Source organism: Cebus imitator, unplaced genomic scaffold, assembly GCF_001604975.1.
Source record: "Cebus imitator isolate Cc_AM_T3 unplaced genomic scaffold, Cebus_imitator-1.0 Scaffold76, whole genome shotgun sequence".
NCBI classification, from domain to species: Eukaryota; Metazoa; Chordata; class Mammalia; order Primates; family Cebidae; genus Cebus; species Cebus imitator.
The window spans coordinates 5,944,981-5,962,554 of NW_016107391.1; the positions used below are offsets into that span (position 1 = coordinate 5,944,981).

At 40.9% G+C, this 17,574-nt stretch overlaps 1 protein-coding gene across 5 annotated transcripts in view; it reads left to right on the forward strand.

The window, feature by feature from the left end:
- The window catches only part of SH3RF2 (SH3 domain containing ring finger 2), a 148,800-nt gene that overhangs the window by 77,168 nt on the left and 54,058 nt on the right, over window positions 1-17,574 (forward strand). The gene's annotated exons all lie outside the window — the stretch shown is intronic.

Consider the following 17,574-nt stretch of genomic DNA (forward strand, 5'->3'; position numbering starts at 1 on the left):
GTTAAACAGCATTTTCCAAATTCTCACAGATACTTTTCTTTCCCTTGCTGAGTGCCATGACATGGTTCCTGTCCCTTAGAGAACTTCCCTCTGAGAAGATGATGGCACCTATTTTCTCAAGAGTGTTTTGGCATCACAATTTAACATTCACTATTCCATCCTCTGGCAATATATTAGGCATCAGATGGAAAGAAAGCAAAAGAAACAAAAAGAAACTATGGGTTATTGAATGTTGTCAGGACTGGTTACCTACATTTGCAGGACCCAGTGTAAAATGAAAATACAAGTCCTTTGCTCAAAAGTGATCAAGAATTTCAAGATGAGAACAGCAGAGCATTAAACCTGTGTGGCTACGCAAGTCACACGCTGGTGAAGCCAGCCCTGGGTGTTTCCAGATGGAGAACCTGATAAGATAATGCATGTAAACTGCCTAGCACCATGATACCTGCCATATACTAAGCATCAGCTCTTAATACTATTGTTGTTAACCCTGGTCACTGTATTGCCAACTGACGAGAGATAAGCCTAGAGTTGGTGGTGGCAATCCAGAAGCTGAAGTATTTCTAGCAGCATATGGCTATTTAGGTTGAAGCGTACTTCAAAAGGTGGAGTGGAGGTATGAGGTGAAGTAATTAAGAAGAACCGCATGTTGGGTACTCAGCTGAAAACACTCTTTGGGACCATGCAGGTCGCAACGTGAAAGGACAAAACTCAACTTGCACTGATGTGGTTTTTTTTTTAAGAAGCTGTAAATCTTGTTTTTAAACATGAATTTCTACCTTGGGATTAAAAGGCTTAATTGGATTCTAATCCCCTTTTAACAAGACAAGGAGGAAAGAGAAAGTCAAGGGCTCCTCAAAGACCTGTGTGCTATTCTGAAAGGAAAACAATCACCTCTTACAACACTTCATATCTTGTATCACTGTCTGGGTCACTAAGAAGTTGGCTGCTCATGTAATTCTGCCCACCACCTGTACCACATGCACACACATACACACTTTCTCTTTCTCCTCCATTACACTCCCCTTGCTTTAACAAAACTATAAAACTTTCTACATACACATTGCACTTCTTTACAAGTACATATTAATATACACTTTATGCCCAAAGTTCTCACACACACACACACACGCACTCTAAAATGGGAGCCTTGTGACTCACAGTTAAGCCAAAGAGTCACAGAATTTTTTGAAATGATTTTTTTATACATAGTCATAGATATATAAAGTGCAGCCCACATTCAATAGAAATATATATAAAGTGCAGCCCACACTCAATAGAAATAAGCTAACTCACTCAGCTTTAAGTTAGCTTCGCAAAAGATTTAGCCAAGAGTCATTTTCCATGTGCTTTTAAAATTCTTATTCTGGGCATTTATGTCATCTACAGAGGCTGGACCGGAGTGGGAGAAGTCTAGTAGGAGTTAAAACAAGCATTATTCCTTCGTAGTTTTCACAAATAGTGAGAATTCCAGAGTATGGCATTCACACATCCGATGACCAGGGAACCACTTCACGGCAGCCTTTTCTCCATTCAGATGGCTGTGGATTATAATTATTTCTACATGTTTGTCCAAGGGCTGTAAAAACACACTTGGAGTGGCCCACTTAGGCGTTATACCTAAAGATGAGTGGAAAGTTGAACAAATGACAAGTTCTTCCCTTTTCTCTAACATTCTTGAGAGCTGTCGTTGGGTCTAGCTCATCACACTCTTCCTATCTTCCCCACTCTAGGAACCCACACGGTGCCTAGACCCTAGCAGGTGCTCAATAAATCAAGGAATCAAGACTTTTGACATAAATATCTGGGCTGATGGTGGTGACATATACTTAGGGAAGACTGGAGAAAGGATTAATTTCTTAAAGAAAGATTACAGATTAATGTAACTCTTCCAGCCAATAAACATCTGTTGAACGCTTACGACATGCTAGTAACCATAGTGAGTACTGGAGATTCTATTACCAAAGCAAGAACAGTAATATAACCTCAAACTTTACTGAAACTAATATGAGATGGATGGATCTGTAGGTAGGCAGGTAGGTAGGTAGATATATAGATAGATACATAAATAGAATGATATCCTGTAATGGGAAAGTCTCCTTTGACTGCCAGTCTCCTAAGTCCTGCCCTCTATTCTAAAACCGTAGTAAAAGCCTTTGTAGGGGAGGTATTATCAACACTTTACAGCAAGGTAACTAAGTCCCCAAAAGAAAAATGATTAAGCCAAGCTCATGTAATTTAGTAAAGAGTCTGGATTGATTTTACAATTGTCTAATTCTAGAACATAAGCTCTTGTCACTACACTATGCCGTCAACCAAGACCGCATTAAGCAACATTGTTATGCCCACATAGTTTATCCTGGATGTCTGCAGCCTCCCTTTTCTTGGTCATCTTCACTTGACTCCTTTTCAACGCTAAGGCCTTCCAGCATTCTCTTCTCCACCTGCCCCCTCAGTAAAGAATTTGTCCTAAGTGTTTTGCACCTGAAAAATGCTTCCATTTACTGTTTTCTCTTGGTACTGTGCTGATGGTACCAAGAATAAGCTGCTGCCTTGTTCTCCTCCTGTGGTAGAGACAAGTCTTGGATTGTCCCTCAAACCCCAAAGGGGAGCAATTGCTACCCTTTCATAATGAGAAGCCAGAGTCAGGAATTTTTTCCCCTTTGTCGTTCTGTCTTTCCACCTGTGGGAAACCACTTGGAACTTCTGGGTAGAACATCAGGAAATGACCTCACAGATGAACTGCAACTACAATGGCACTAAAAACAATGGCACTCAAACACAATTCAGGATTAGACCTGTAGTTGCTGAGTAAGATCTGTGGAAAACTGCAGTGGAGGAAGTTAAGTGGGTGGATTGAAACCAAGGCAGTTGGCCTCTGGGAGAGTCCTGTAGACAAAGAAAGTCAACTACGCACGACACAAGTTAGAAAGAAGTCCTTCAGTAATGCCTCTTTGGGGGAAGTCACATGTGCAGGGCACTCCCTGGAGATTCAAAAGTTGACTTGGTTCAGGATGTGGAGCCTGCTCACCTCCTGCCTCCCACACTCTCAGAGCAATGAAGCATTCTTGTTTTTCTAAGATGTTCTGCTCCTCAATATGCCCTCTTTCTCTCCTTCCCTTTCCCCTCCCTGCCAATCCTTCAGCCCCACTCCCTCAGGCTTCCTCCTTCTGTATTACAGATCCAGAATAGCTGAACTGCCATGCAACTAGAAAGCTCTCTTTCCCTCACCTCCTACATTCAGCTAGTCAGTCAGATGATTGTGTCACCTAAATAGTTATTGCCCATTCCATTTCACAGCCTTAGTGTGGGTCCTCATCTCTTGCCTAGACTATTGCTCCAGCCTCCTCACTGGCCTCCCAGAGCCCACACTCAGTATTTCACCTCACTCTGCCCAATCCCTCTCACTCCCATCCATGCTTCCAATCATGGCCTCCATAATGACCTCTTGCAAACCCACATCCCTTCGGCTACTTCTCTTCCCCAAACCATTAGTAGATCCCATTACTGAGTGATCACTAAAACCCAGAAACTACAATAAGGGATTTACAAACATATGATGCTCCTCAAAACTATTCAGAGTAAGTATTGGTATGCTCATTTTACCAAAGGGGAAAACTCGGAGTGAAAGATTAGGTATTTTTCTTAGTCTTTTATTCAGTTTTAATTTTTTAATTTCAGTAGCTTTGGGGATACAAGTGGTTTTTGGTTTCATGGATGAATCGTATAGTGGTGAAGTCTGAGATTTTAATGTACCCATCACCAGAGCAGCCTACATTGTACCCAATAGATAATTTTTCTTCCCCTAACCACCCTTACCCTCCCTTCCTTGAGTCTCCCATTTCCATTACACCACTCTGTATGCCTCTGCATACCCATAGCTTAACTCTCACTTAGAACATGCAATATTGGTTTTCTATTCCTGAGTTATTTCACTTAGGATCATAGACTTCAGTTTCATCCAAGTTATTGCAAAAAACATTATTTCATTCTTTTCTGTGGCTGAGTATTCCATGGTATATACATATGCACATTTTCTTTATCCACTTATCAGTTGATTCCTTATCTTTGTAATTATGAATCTTTTTGTTATAATGACTTCTTGTCCTCTAGGTAGATACCCAGTAGTGGGATTGCCCAGTAGTAGGATCAAATGGTAGATCTACTTATAGTTCTTTGAGAAATCTCCATACTGTTTTCCATAGAGGTTATACTAATTTGAATTTCCATCAGCAGTGTATAAATGTTCCCTTTTCACCACATCTATGCCAACATCTATTGTTTTTTTTTTACATTTTAACAATGGTCATTCTGACTTGGATAAGGTAGAAACTTATTGTGGTTTTAATTTGCATTTCTCTGATAATTGGTGATAGTGAGCATTTTTATACATTTGTTGGCTGCTTGTATCTTATATCTTTTCTTTACTTTTGTCTTTGTTGTATTTGCTTTTGTGATCTTAGTCATAAAAGCTTTGCCTAGGCCCACGTCCAGAAAAACTTTTCTAGGTTTCCTCTATATTTCTTATGGTTTCAGGTCTTAAGATTTAAGTCTTTAATCCATCTTGACTTAACTTTTGTATATGATGAGAGATAAGGATTCAGTTTCATTCTTCTGTATGTGGCTATCCAGTTTTCCCAACACCATTTATTAAATAGGATGTCCTTTCCTCAGTATAATCATCAGCAAACAGAGATAGTTTGATTTCCTGTTTTCTAACTTGGATGTCCTTTCTTTCTTTCTCTTGCCTGACTATGCTGGCTAGGAATTCCCAAAAAGATTAAATAATTTGTACATCTCAAGGGTAGAAACCGGTCCCAGACTTGAGGGAAGACCTGTGCTCCCTTCCCTAAATAAGCTTTTAGTATGGTATTCTAGACCCTCCATTATCTGGTTACAGTTTGCCTTCCTGGACTCCCAGGTCCACTGACATATACGTGTGCATACACACAAAAGTACAGTTTTTGAGCCTGGGACGGTGGCTCACGCCTGTAATCCCAGCACTTTGGGAGGCCAAAGTGGGCAGATCACGAGGTCAGGAAATCAAGACCATCCTGGCCAACATGGGAAACCCTGTCTCTGCTAAAAATACAAAAATTAGCTGGGCATGGTGATGTGCGCCTATAGTCCCAGCTTCCCAGGAGGCTAAGGCAGGGGAATCACTTGAACCTGGGAGGCAGAGGTTGCAGTGAGCCAAGATAGCACCATTGCACTCCAGCCTGGTGACAGAGCAAGACTCTATCTCAAAAAAAAAAAAAAAAAAAAAAAAAAAGAACAGTGTGTGTGTACATTCCTATATGCACAGCATGTACTAGGTCACCTCATGGCTTTTTGTCCTTGTATCCAGCAGAATGCCTGGATTATTCTGGGCAATGAACAAATGGTTTTTGAATAAATAATTGCTGTCCCTTCTGGAATTTATTTTTGTTTCATTCATCTGTTGCACTCATATCCATACCCCAAGGACCTATAAGCATATTGTTTCTTCAAGGAAGCTCTTGCCACCCCTTTTCTGCAGAATTATTTCTCTCATATGTATCTCTCTTGTATTAACAGCACATTGTTTATACCTGTGCTGGAACATATGTGTTAGAACATATAACACCCTCTTGGCACTATAAATTCCACATGTATATATCAACATGCTTGAGATTGAACATTTTTTTCTTAAGAGCACGTTTGATGTTTTGTTCACTTATGTGCTCTTGAGTTTCCAAACCCCTCTTCTGTTACTGAGAAAAAAAAAAGATAAGAGAAAGAGAAAAAAGAGGGTGCGGGGTCACTGAAGTCAGTGTAAGGAATGTGATTCCTTCCCCCTCCGTCCTCCATCCTATGCCAGGATGATAATGACAAATCCAAGCATCTTTCCTGTGCTCCTCATCTGGGAAGATGAACTGTCATGTGCCTTGGTGAATTCTGAGGTTTATAAAGCTGACTCTCCTTTTCACCCCATATATGAAATAGTCTGCATAAAGTAATTTTTGGGAGCTTGAACTATTATAAATCCAGATCCTCGCCCAGGGTACTCCTTTGTCACTGTCTTTCATAGGAATCCCAACCCAACTTGATGGTCCTCAGGGCTGCCATGAGAAACAATTTTACTTAGTACCAATATACATATTTTCTTCCTTTGGACACCCTTCTAGTGCAAATTTATATTTAAGATTCTTAGCTAATCCTCCTTCTTGAGATAATTTACAGAGATAAATTAACCCTACATTTATAGTCTTATGATGATATCTCTCAAGATAAATATTTCTTTTATTTTACAATTTTCACTCAACAAATCCATACTCATACGTGATGTAGTCAGAGTACTCCAGAACTCACTGAGTACTCCCAAAGAGTTGTGGGTAGAAAAGGGAGGAGGCACCATTAGATGAACACTTATCCCTCCAATTGCTCTGTTCCATGTTGTCATTATCTGCCCTCATAGTGCCTTTTATGGGGCCTACTGAGTGTCTGAAACATGTTTGTTAACTTTTTGAATATGTACACCCTGGGTGAAGATACCCCTTAAACTTTCTCATAAATTACCAGTTAATGCCTTAGCAAGAGTTCACAGGCAGACGGTTGAAAGCAAGAAAGGACCAGAAGGCCGCCTACCTCTCTCTCTATTCTGCCAGAGCCCCCTGAGTAAAGAACTGTCATGAGCCACCCAGAGAAACAGTGTTTTACAGAAGAAACCACGCCAGCCTCCCCAGGTACCGCGTCTCCAGCCCAATGATGGGATGTAGGACCAATCAGTAACCACTCTGAGCTTGCTTCCCGTCAAAAGATGAGAATTAACCTCTGACTCACAAGCTTGTTAGGAAGATCAAAAAAATAGAAAGTGAATATAAAGTGCTTGGCTACCATTATTTTTATTGTTGTTATTTAAAAAATATTTTAGCCATCAAACTTTCTTAGCAATCAGTTGCTGGATTGCTTTTCAATCTCTATCTTCTTATTTTTTGAACTTTTTATAACAGAAAATTTCAAAGATATATAAAATTGAAAGAATGGTATAATGAACCCTCAAATACACATCATCTAGTCTTAGCAATTATCCACTCATGGGCTAGATCTATCTCCTTTCATTCATCTGCTTCCCTCTGGGTTATTTATTTGGTATTATTTTATTTATTTATTTATTTTTTGGAGATGAAGTCTCGCTCTGTTGCCCCAGCTGAAGTGTAGTGGCACTGTCTCAGCTCACTGCAACCTCTGCCTCCCAGGTTCAAGCAATTCTCCTGCCTCAGCCTCCCAAGTAACTGGGACTACAGGCATGCACCACCATGCCTGGCTAATTTTTATATGATGATTACAGATAGGGTTTCACCATGTTGGCCGGGTTTGCCTTGAACTCCTGACCTCAAGTGATCTGCCCACCTCGCCTCGTGGGTTATTCTAAAGCAAAGCCCGGCCATCATATCATTTCATGAGAAATATTTCAGCAAGTGTCTCTTTAAAAATATTTTAAACATAATCATGATACCATTATTACACACTAAAAAATGAACAACAGGCCAGGCGCGGTGGCTCACACCTGTAATCCTAGCATTTTGGGAGGCTGAGGTGGCTGGAACACTTGAGGTCAGGAATTCAAGACTAGCCTGGCCAACATGGTGAAACCCCATGTCCACTAAAAATACAAAAATTAGCCTGGCATGGTAGCACATGCCTGTAGTCCCAGCTACTTGGCATGCTGAGGCAGGAGAATGGCTTGCACTACAGCCAGGAGACAGAGGTTGCAGTGAGCAGAGATTCGTACCATTGCACTCCAACCTGAATGACACAGAACAAGACTCCATCTCAAAAAAAAAAAAAAAAAAAAATTTCTTAAAAACATTATTCAGTGTTCAAATTTTTATATTTGGCTTATGTTTTCAGTGTTTGTTCAAATGTTAACAAAATGAATTAAACACGTTGCATTGGGTTAATATGGTTCCTAAATTTCTTTTATTATTATGATTATTATACTTTTAAGTTCTGGGATACATGTGCAGAATGTGCAGGTTTGTTACATAGGTGTACATGTGCCATGGTGGTTTGCTGCACCCATCAACCCGTCATCTACATTAGGTATTTTTCCTAATGCTATTCCTTCCCTAGCCCTTTACCCCGCAATAGGCCCAGGTGTATGATGTTCCCCTCCCTGTGTTCATGTGTTCTCATTGTTCAACTTCCACTTAAGAGTGAGAACATGCAGTGTTTGTTTTGCTCTTCCTGTGTTAGTTTTCTGAGAATGATGGCTTCCAGCTTCAACCATGTCCCTGCAAAGGACATGAACTCATCCTTTTTTATGGCTGCATACTCTTCCATGGTGTATATGTGCCACATTTTCTTTATCCAGTCTATCATTGATGGGCATTTGGGTTGGTTCCAAGTCTTTTCTATTGTGAGCAGTTCTGCAAAAAACATACATGTGCATGTGTCTTTATAGTAGAATGATTTATAATCCTTTGGGTATATGCCCAGTAATAGGATTGCTGGGTCAAATGGAATTTCTGGTTCTAGCTCCTTGAGGAATTGCCACAGTATCTTCCACGATGGTTGAACTAATTTACACTCCCACCAACAGCAAAAAAGCATTCCTATTTCTCCACACCCTCAGCATCTGTTGTTTCCTGACTTTTTAATGATCGCCATTCTAACTAATGTGAGATGGTATCTCAATGTTGTTTTGATTTGCATTTCTCTAATGACCAGTGATGATGAGCATTTTTTCATGTGTTTGTTGGCTGCATAAATACCCTCTTTTGAGAAGTATCTGTTCATATCCTTCACCCACTTTTTGATGGGGTTGTTTTTTTCTTGTAAATTTAAGTTCCTTGTAGATTCTGGATATTAGCCCTTTGTCAGATGGATAGATTGCAAAATTTTTCTCCCATTCTGCAGGTTGCCTGTTCACTCTGATGATAGTAACTTTTGCTGTGCAGAGCTCTTTAGCTTAATTAGATCCCATTTGTCTATCTGGCCTTTTGTTGTCATTGCTTTTGGTGTTTTACTCATGAAGTCCTTGCCTGTACCTATGTCCTAAATGGTATTGCCTAGGTTTTCTCCTAGGTTTAGCTCTTATGTTTAAGACTTTAATCCATCTTGGTTTAATTTTTGTATAAGGTGTAAGGAAAGGGTCCAGTTTCAGTATTCTGCATATGGCTAGCCAGTTTTCCCAGCACCATTTATTAAATAGAGAATCCTTTCCCTATTGCTTGTTTTTGTCAGGTTTGTCAAAGATCAGATAATTGTAGATATGTGGTGTTATTTCTGAGGCCTCTGTTCTGTTCCATTGGTCTATATATGCTTTTGACCAGTACCATGCTGTTTTGGTTACTGTAGCCTTGTAGTATAGTTTGAAGTCAAATAGTGTGATGCCTCCAGCTTTGTTCTTTTTGCTTAGGATTGTCTTGGCTATACGGGCTCTTTTTTGATTTCATGTGAAATTTAAAGTAGCTTTTTCTAATTCTGTGAAAAAAATTCGATGGTAGCTTGATGGGAATAGCACTGAATCTATAAATTACTTTGGGCAGTGTGACCATTTTCATGATATTGATTCTTTCTATCCATGAGCATGGAATGTTTTTCCATTTGTTTTTGTCCTCTCTTATTTCCTTGAGCAGTGGTTTGTAGTTCTCCTTGAAGAGGTCCTTCACATCCCTTGTAAGTTGTATTCCTAGGTATTTTAGTCTCTTTGTAGTAATTGTGAATGGGAGTTCACTCATGATTTGGCTTTCTATTTATTGGTGTTTAAGAATGCTTGTGATTTTTGCACATTGATTTTGTATCCTGAGACTTCGCTAAAGTTGCTTATCAGCTTTTTTTATTCTACACATCCCTCCTTCTCCCCTAACCATATATACATTAAAAAAACAAAGTCACTTGTCCTTTTGAATTTTCCAAATTCTGGATATTACTGGTTGCATTTTTATAGTGATAACACATTTCTCTCTAGCTCATATTTCTTTTTCTTTTTCTTTTTTTTTTTTTTTTAGACGGAGTCTCACTCTGTCACCCAGGCTGGAGTACAGTGGCATGATCTTGGATCACTGAAACCTCCACCTTCCAGGTTCAAGTGGTCCTCCCACCTGACCCATCCAAGTAGGTGGGATTACAGGCAGCACCATCATACCTGGCTAATTTTTGTATTGTTAGTAGAAACAGGGTTTCACCATGTTGGCCAGCCTAGTCTCAAACTCCTGGACTCAAGTGATCCACCCACCTACGCCTCTCAAAGTACTGATATTACAAGCACGAGCCATCACGCCCAGCCTCCCCTGTACTTTCTGTAAACTGATAGTTAGAACTAAAGGCTTGACAGCTTCAGGCTAAAATTTTTGGCAAGAATACTCCATAGGCAGTACTAAGTACTTGATTTTTGGCTTGGTTTGGATTTTTTTAAGCGTATAATTCAATGGCTTTTAATATATTCACACAGTTGAGCATTCATCACCATAGTCAATTTTAAACATTTTCTTTACTTGAAAAAGAAATCCCACACTTCTTAGCCATCACCTCTCAAACTACCATTTCTTCTAACCCCAGCCCTAGGAAACCACTAAGTTAATTTCTTTCTTTATAGATTTGCCTATTCTGGACATTTTCTTTAAGTGGAAGCACACAGTATTCGAATATTTGGGTATTTGTGGCTGGTTTCTTTCACTGAACATGTTTTTAGGTTTATCCACATCATGGTATGTTTTCGTACTCATTCCTTTTTAGGGCAAATAACATTCTATTGTATGAATATAACACATTTTGTTTATCCACTCATTAATGAATGTTTGGGTTGTTTTTACTTTTTGACTATTATGAATAATGCTGCTATGAACATTTGTGACATATGCTTTCATCTGATTATACACCTAGAGGTGGAACTGTTAGATCATATAGTAACTCTGTGTTTAAGTAACTGCCAATAATTTTCAAAAGTGATTGCACCATTTTACCTTCCCAGGCTTGGAGTATGAAGGTTCCAATTTCCCCATGTCTTCACCAACCCTTGTTTTTATTATCAGGCTTTTTATTACACCCATCCATCCTATCGTGGTTTTGATAGGCATTTTCCTCATAGCTAATAGCAGCATCTGTTTGTTGTACATGTGTTCTTTGGAGAACTGTCTTTTTATATCCTTTCCCCATTTTATCATCAGGTTATTTGTCTTCTTATTATTCAGTTGTAAGAGTTCTTTACATATTCTAGATTCAAATTCCTTATCAGATATATAACTTGCAAATTTTTCTTTCATTCTGCAGTTTGCCATTTCACTTTCTAGATGATGTCTTTTGAAGCACAAAAGTTTCTCATTATAATGATGTCCAGTCATCACATCTACTTTTTCCTTTGTTGCTTGTGTTTTTGTTGTCATATCTAAAAACCATTGCCTAATCCAAATTCATAAAGACTTACCACTGCATTTTTTTCTAAGCGCTTACAATTTTTGCTCTTATGTTTAGATTTTATGATCCAGCTGGAGTTAATTTCTGTATATTTTGTGAGGTAGGGATCCAGATTCATTCTTCTACATGTAGGTATGAAGTTGTTCTCGCATCATTTACTGAAAAAGACTTTTTTCCCATTTTGTTATATTTACATTCATGTTAAAAATTAAGTACTTCTTATAGCAACACATCAGGAAGCACATAATGCCTAGTTTCCTCTCTTTTTGTATTAAAATTGATTCAAGTGTCAGCCTGCTCCATTCATTATATGGTTCCCCATTAGTCTTCCACCTGGTGTTTTGAACATTATTTCATTAGGGGTTGCAAAATAGTGGTGTTCCAAATGTGTCACTCTTGAATTTTTTTATACCACAATTCTTCTATAATATTGAGTTATGTGTAAGACGCAACACTGTGAGCTTTATCTCACTATTGATCTTCACACCTGCACATCATAATCCCTCAGCATATATTGGGGAGTCCAAAGCTCATGTTCCTAACCTAACTCTCTCTCTTTCTCTCTCCTTTGTTCCTGGGCATTCCCCTAGCTCAAAGATAAGATTCATTTCTTATCACCTTCCCACATGGCATGTTTGCCATCACTGAACAGCTATCCCTTCTTCCACTGGCCACTGCCAGCTGGGCTAATCTTACTGCCTGCCTGTGCAGTCTCCTTGTTTACATTCTTACCACTGCCCTAGGCTGGCCCCCAGCCTGAGCCTCCTTGGCCTATGTGTTCCCTCTCTTGCCTTCCTGAGGTCTGGCTCCCACACTTGAGCCAAGATCAGGAGAAAGAAGCCCGAGTTTGTTCAGCCTGGAGAAGAAAAGATTGATGTAGGGTTGAATGATGACTTTATTTTTCCAAACTTGTGTTTATATACTAGTCTTATTTTCCTGTGCTCTGAAGAGAAAAGGAACGTAAATCAAAACATGAAGGATTTGGGGAAGTACAATGAGAAATCTCTCCTATCGCATAGACTGCTGGAAACTAAATACTACCAATGCTGAAATGGAATCTATGGATTCTGTTGTTGTTACTGTGTTTGTTTTTCTGTTTTTTTCTATAGAGGAGGGTAGGTTAGTACAAACAAAAAGGTTTTGAGTCAGGCAAAGCTTCTTGTCATGGCTTTGCCATCTAATAACTAAATGACATTGAAATTAAGACTCTAACCACATTAAGCCTCAGTGTCCTCATCGGCAAACTGGGATAGGTCCTTCTATGCAGGGTCTTGGTAACATAGCAATAACTCAAGCTGCAGCCACTGCTATTACCTTCCCCTTCTTTCCTCCAAGGAGAGCTTTTAGAATCTGTCATTTGTGTGGCTGGGGAGAACCCCTTACCTAAGGCAGGGAATAAGCCAAATGTTTTTAAATCTAAATGATCATTTCAATCTGAATGTTTTAAGGTATACTTTTCACAATGACTAACCGATATGGAGGAAGGGGTGATCTTGCCTCTTATATGTAAAACACTGGCAGGAAAAGGTACTTCCTTAACAGAGTGAAGGTCTTCCCCCAAAAATTAAAGAAACACATGAATTGCACTTTAAAATATAACAAAGAGTCTCTATAATATGTAACTGAATGCCACATGTTTGAACCACATAGTCCCAGGTGGCAGTAACCATTATTTGCACCAGAAAGGTGATAGATACATCAGCAGTGAGGACTCAAAAATGTGATCCTAGTGCTCCCACAGTTAACTGTGTAGCCCTGTACAAGAGATTTGGCCTGTCCAAGTCCCAGTTTTCTCACTGGAATGACAAAATTGACTTGGCAGACTATTATGTGCCTTAATTGGCTAACAGCACACTCTGAAGAGAGATAACACTGGGAAAGAGCTGTTTCTATTATTTAATGAATCATGATTATTGTTGCGATTCCTCCTGTCTTCTGCTCAAGCACACATTGACGCAAGAGACCTGTTTTCTTTCTGGCAGGTGCAAAGTTTTGTCAGCCCCTGCAGGTATTGGGTAGAGCTAGTCTCTGAGGCAAAGAGCTTCTCAGCACAGGCAGCACAGTAAGGAAATAAAAATATGGGATTTGGGGTCAGCCAGATCTATGGAACTCACACTGCTTCTTACCAAACAGTATAGCCTTACACAAGATACTTACTCTTTCTGAGCCTCAGTTTTTATATCTGTAAAATGAAACCGATGGTGGTAGTTTTCCTAAGATGGCTGTGAGGATAAAATGAGGCAATGCATATACATGAGATAAAGACCAGAGTTTAGCCGTGGTAAATGGCTCCATAAATGTTCATTCTGTTATTATTATCATGGGGTCAAGCCAGGAAGCCAAAACCATCTCCCATCCCCACTGCCCCAGAGCCAGCCTGTACAAACAGGCCCTACTGAGAATGAGACTGATCAGCCACACGCTTCAGAGCGATGATCTGTTGGAGCCTGCTTTGAAGTGCAGAGGCTTCCAAAAGCCCCTTTGCTTCCTTGATAAGCAAAGACAATTCCAGAAACAGGGAAGGAGTGTGACTTTTGGCTTATACCTAGGTGGCCCCCTGGGGCAATTGCACTTGCTTTGTTCAGAAGCTCAGCTGAAATTCCATGTGAACCCATGTGAGAGAACCAAAAAATGAATGCAAGAAAAAAGGACTTTGGATTAAAAAAAAAAAAAAAGACCAAGATAGAGACTGAGGCAGAGCCAGCCATCTGTCCATTTCCTATGTGCACCTTTCAGTTTTTTCTGTGAACCCCATCCTCACCTGGCAAGTGTCCAGAGCCCACTGTGAATCTTAGTTGCCAGAGCCCCTCACAGCCTGTCAGTGAACCAGTCAACAGAGTTGTTGGCTGCCCACCAGGCACTGAGCTGGGCATAGGTGATACAGTGAACAAGACAGACATGGTCGCTACAGTTATGGAACCTCCAAGCTACTAGGGAAGACAAAAACTAAGCAAATTATTAAAATACTTGATTACAAGGCATTAAATGTGCAAAGTGCTGTGAGGTTCAATGATGGGGATGAAGGGAGTATGTAATGGAGGGCCACCTAGTCTAGGAAGTCAGAGAAGCCTGCCTGGAAGACATGATCTGCAGGTGAAAACCTGGAGGCTGACAGCCATCAGCCAGGTGGAAAAAGGAAGCGAGCTGAGGTTCTGCGTGCACCTCTCCTTGGCACTGCAGCCCAGTTGCCTTTCTACTGAGGCCACTCCAGAAAGTGCCAGTACCCCTGGGGCACGGTGACTCCTGCAGCACTCGGATCCTCAGCCCTGCCCAAACTCCCCGAGGTCCTCTGGGGAAAAACCTTTCTGGTTTCTGGTGACTAAAGCAGGTTTGATAATTAACCTTGCTTGCTTCCTTGATTCAGCATTTCTCCAGCAAGAGGTTAAACCTTACATCATAGTTTTGCCCAATTAATCCTAGCAGGTGAGCCACTGAGAAGACCCAACCCTGCCCGGGTGAAAAAGGGAGCGACCCAGCCTGCACCTCAGACATTTTAACATAGACGCTATAGCTCTGGGAGCTGGGAGCAGGGGACACTGATGTCCAAGGCCACTGGAGCCTGCAACAGACACACACACACACACACGCGCACACACACACACACACACACACACACACACACAGAATTCAACAAGAGAAGCAAAATAAAACTCAAGGGCAAAACAAAAGGAAAAGCAGTGTAACAGGGCAGCATTCTGGGGACAAGGAAGGTAATATAGACACGTGGGCACAGATAGACCTTGATGGTGCAATGGCCTCGGCTGAGTGACTCAACCTTATAAGACCTCAGTTTCACCATCTCAAATGGGAAAACTAATAGCATCTTCCACACAGACCTGTTAGAGGATGAATGAGACATTCTCATGCAGAAGGTTTTCTCAGCCTCAGAACTACTGGCATTTTGAGCGAGAAAACTGTTGTGGCGGCTACCCTGTGCATTGCAGGGTTTTTAGCAGCATCCCTGGCCCCTACCCACTGATGCCTGTATGACCCACCACCCACCCACGTGTGGCAACAACAGACATTACCAAATGTCCCTGGTCTCCTGCATTATCTTGAGATGCTCATAACTCTGGTGGGGAGGGGGAGGCACCACTCATCTTATTACCCATTTCTGAAACCCATTTTCCCCAAACTTCTCCATTTAATGATTATTCATTTGGATACACTTTCCTACCACTTCACCTCTAAAATTAGCAAGTACAAGAACCATCAGAATTATCATTACACTAGCCAGTGCTTCATTTGTTCTAATTGCTCGAAGGGTGAAAAGATGATCAAGTGGTTGCTCTAATCTGGGTCAAAGTTGCCTCCCACTGACAACAGCTGATGTGCAGGACATAGCCCAGGGTCTGGCTCACAGTAAATGCAGAATAAAGGGCAGCTAAGTCAAGGGCTGTGTGAAGAAGATGCCCTTCCTGAGTAGCCCCAGCAGACCACTCTTCCCAAACACATGGGAGAATAGAAGGGATTTGGGGATCCCTGACACTTTCCACAGGTAGGACAGGGAGACTTGCCAGTGCCCTGTCCCTGGAAATGTGCCGAAACAAACTAATGCACTCCTGGCTGGAGAGGCTGAAAGGATCCGTGCATTGAGTGGATTTTTGGAAAAACAAATTGTGCAGAGAAACATACCCCCCCGCAACAATAAACAAAGGCACAATAAATACGTAATTCAGGCCCACTTTTCATTCCTGCTCAGCTCCAAGAAAAAAGGAACTCATTTTGTGACAGACCCAGTGCCATAGTCTTACATCCTCTGTGAGTATTGTTAATAGTTGTTACTTATTTCCATTTTAGATGGAGGAACTGAGACACAGACAGGCTAAGCAACAAATTCAGTTGCTCAGCGAGTATGTTTCAGAGTTTTTATCAGAACCCAGGTCTGGCTGTCTTCCAAGCCCAGGCTCTTTCCCTGCCTGAGCAGTGGGAGTAGTGGGTATCTCACATGGTAACTTAGTTGTCCCCAGAGGTGATGGAGGAGAGATTCTGGGACAGCAACCAGACTCAGTGGGAAGTAATAAAGGGACTGATTAGCCATGTCTGTCTTGGACCCAGGAATAGGAAATGGGCACATGTGTCATGTGTTTGCCATCCCCACACAGGCCCATCATTTAAGACTCGGTGATTCCATATAATTCTGTTGGGCACTCCCTGGGGGCTATGCTGGGCTCAGGGTACATCTGGGTTTGTTCAGCAAACAACTTCCTGTGCTATTTGCTTTCTCTGTGCGTAAACTGAATATCAGGCCTTCTTCCTAAGGGAGAGTTTCTACAGAGGACACAAAAGGGGCATGTTCTTCAATTGTTTTCATGGAAAAACAAGATATGGGCCCCTATCACAACCCTCTCAGGAATTTCATTTTTGATAAATGACAGTGTGTTAAGAAAAAAAAATAAAGAAAAAGAGAAAATTCCAAGAAAACTGACCATTTTCTTTCATAAAAAAAAAAAAAAATTATAGTATCTCAAAGCATGAGCTTTGGGATGTGTAATATCCATTCTTCTCCCTCTCTTCCCATCCCAAAACAATCATGCCCTGGTGGAAAATTGCACAACTAGATGCATAATAAAAACTGCTTACATGTGCAAACAATATTGCAAGCACCAGTTTGTCTGTTTCCAATCCAAGACACTTCAGCTAGGGAAGCCCTGCTTTCTCACGCTGAGTATAGGGCACCTCTGAGGACAAAAAGGGCAGAGTCAGAAATGAGAACAAATCGTTTCTACTCTCTCAGCTGCTCAAGCTGCCTGCCCTGCTGCCTTTGACTTGACCTGAGCCAATATTGATGAGAGAAGTCTTGCTGCTTCCTTGCTTCTGTTCACAAATATGGTACACCTACCATGTCCCTTCATTCATTGAAGATTTACTGAGGCCCTATTCTTTGCTAGGCCTGGAGAATATACTCAGGAGACAAGCCCTAAACAGATTTGAACCGGACACAGTGGAGCACAGAGAGGGTTTACTACTCTAATTGTTTGTCTGCATTAGTTTCAAGGAGGCAGGACACTGATGAGGTCAGAGAATACCTATCCTGTATTTTCAATGTCTGATTCCCTATACCTGGGATTAGGCCTTTGCTGAGTGAGCCCTCATCTGTCTACATCCGTAGAGAAAGCAGTCACCAGGAGAAGGACTAAACCCTAAACTATCTCTGCTATTGACATCTGGAAATTATCCACTGTTCATTCATTT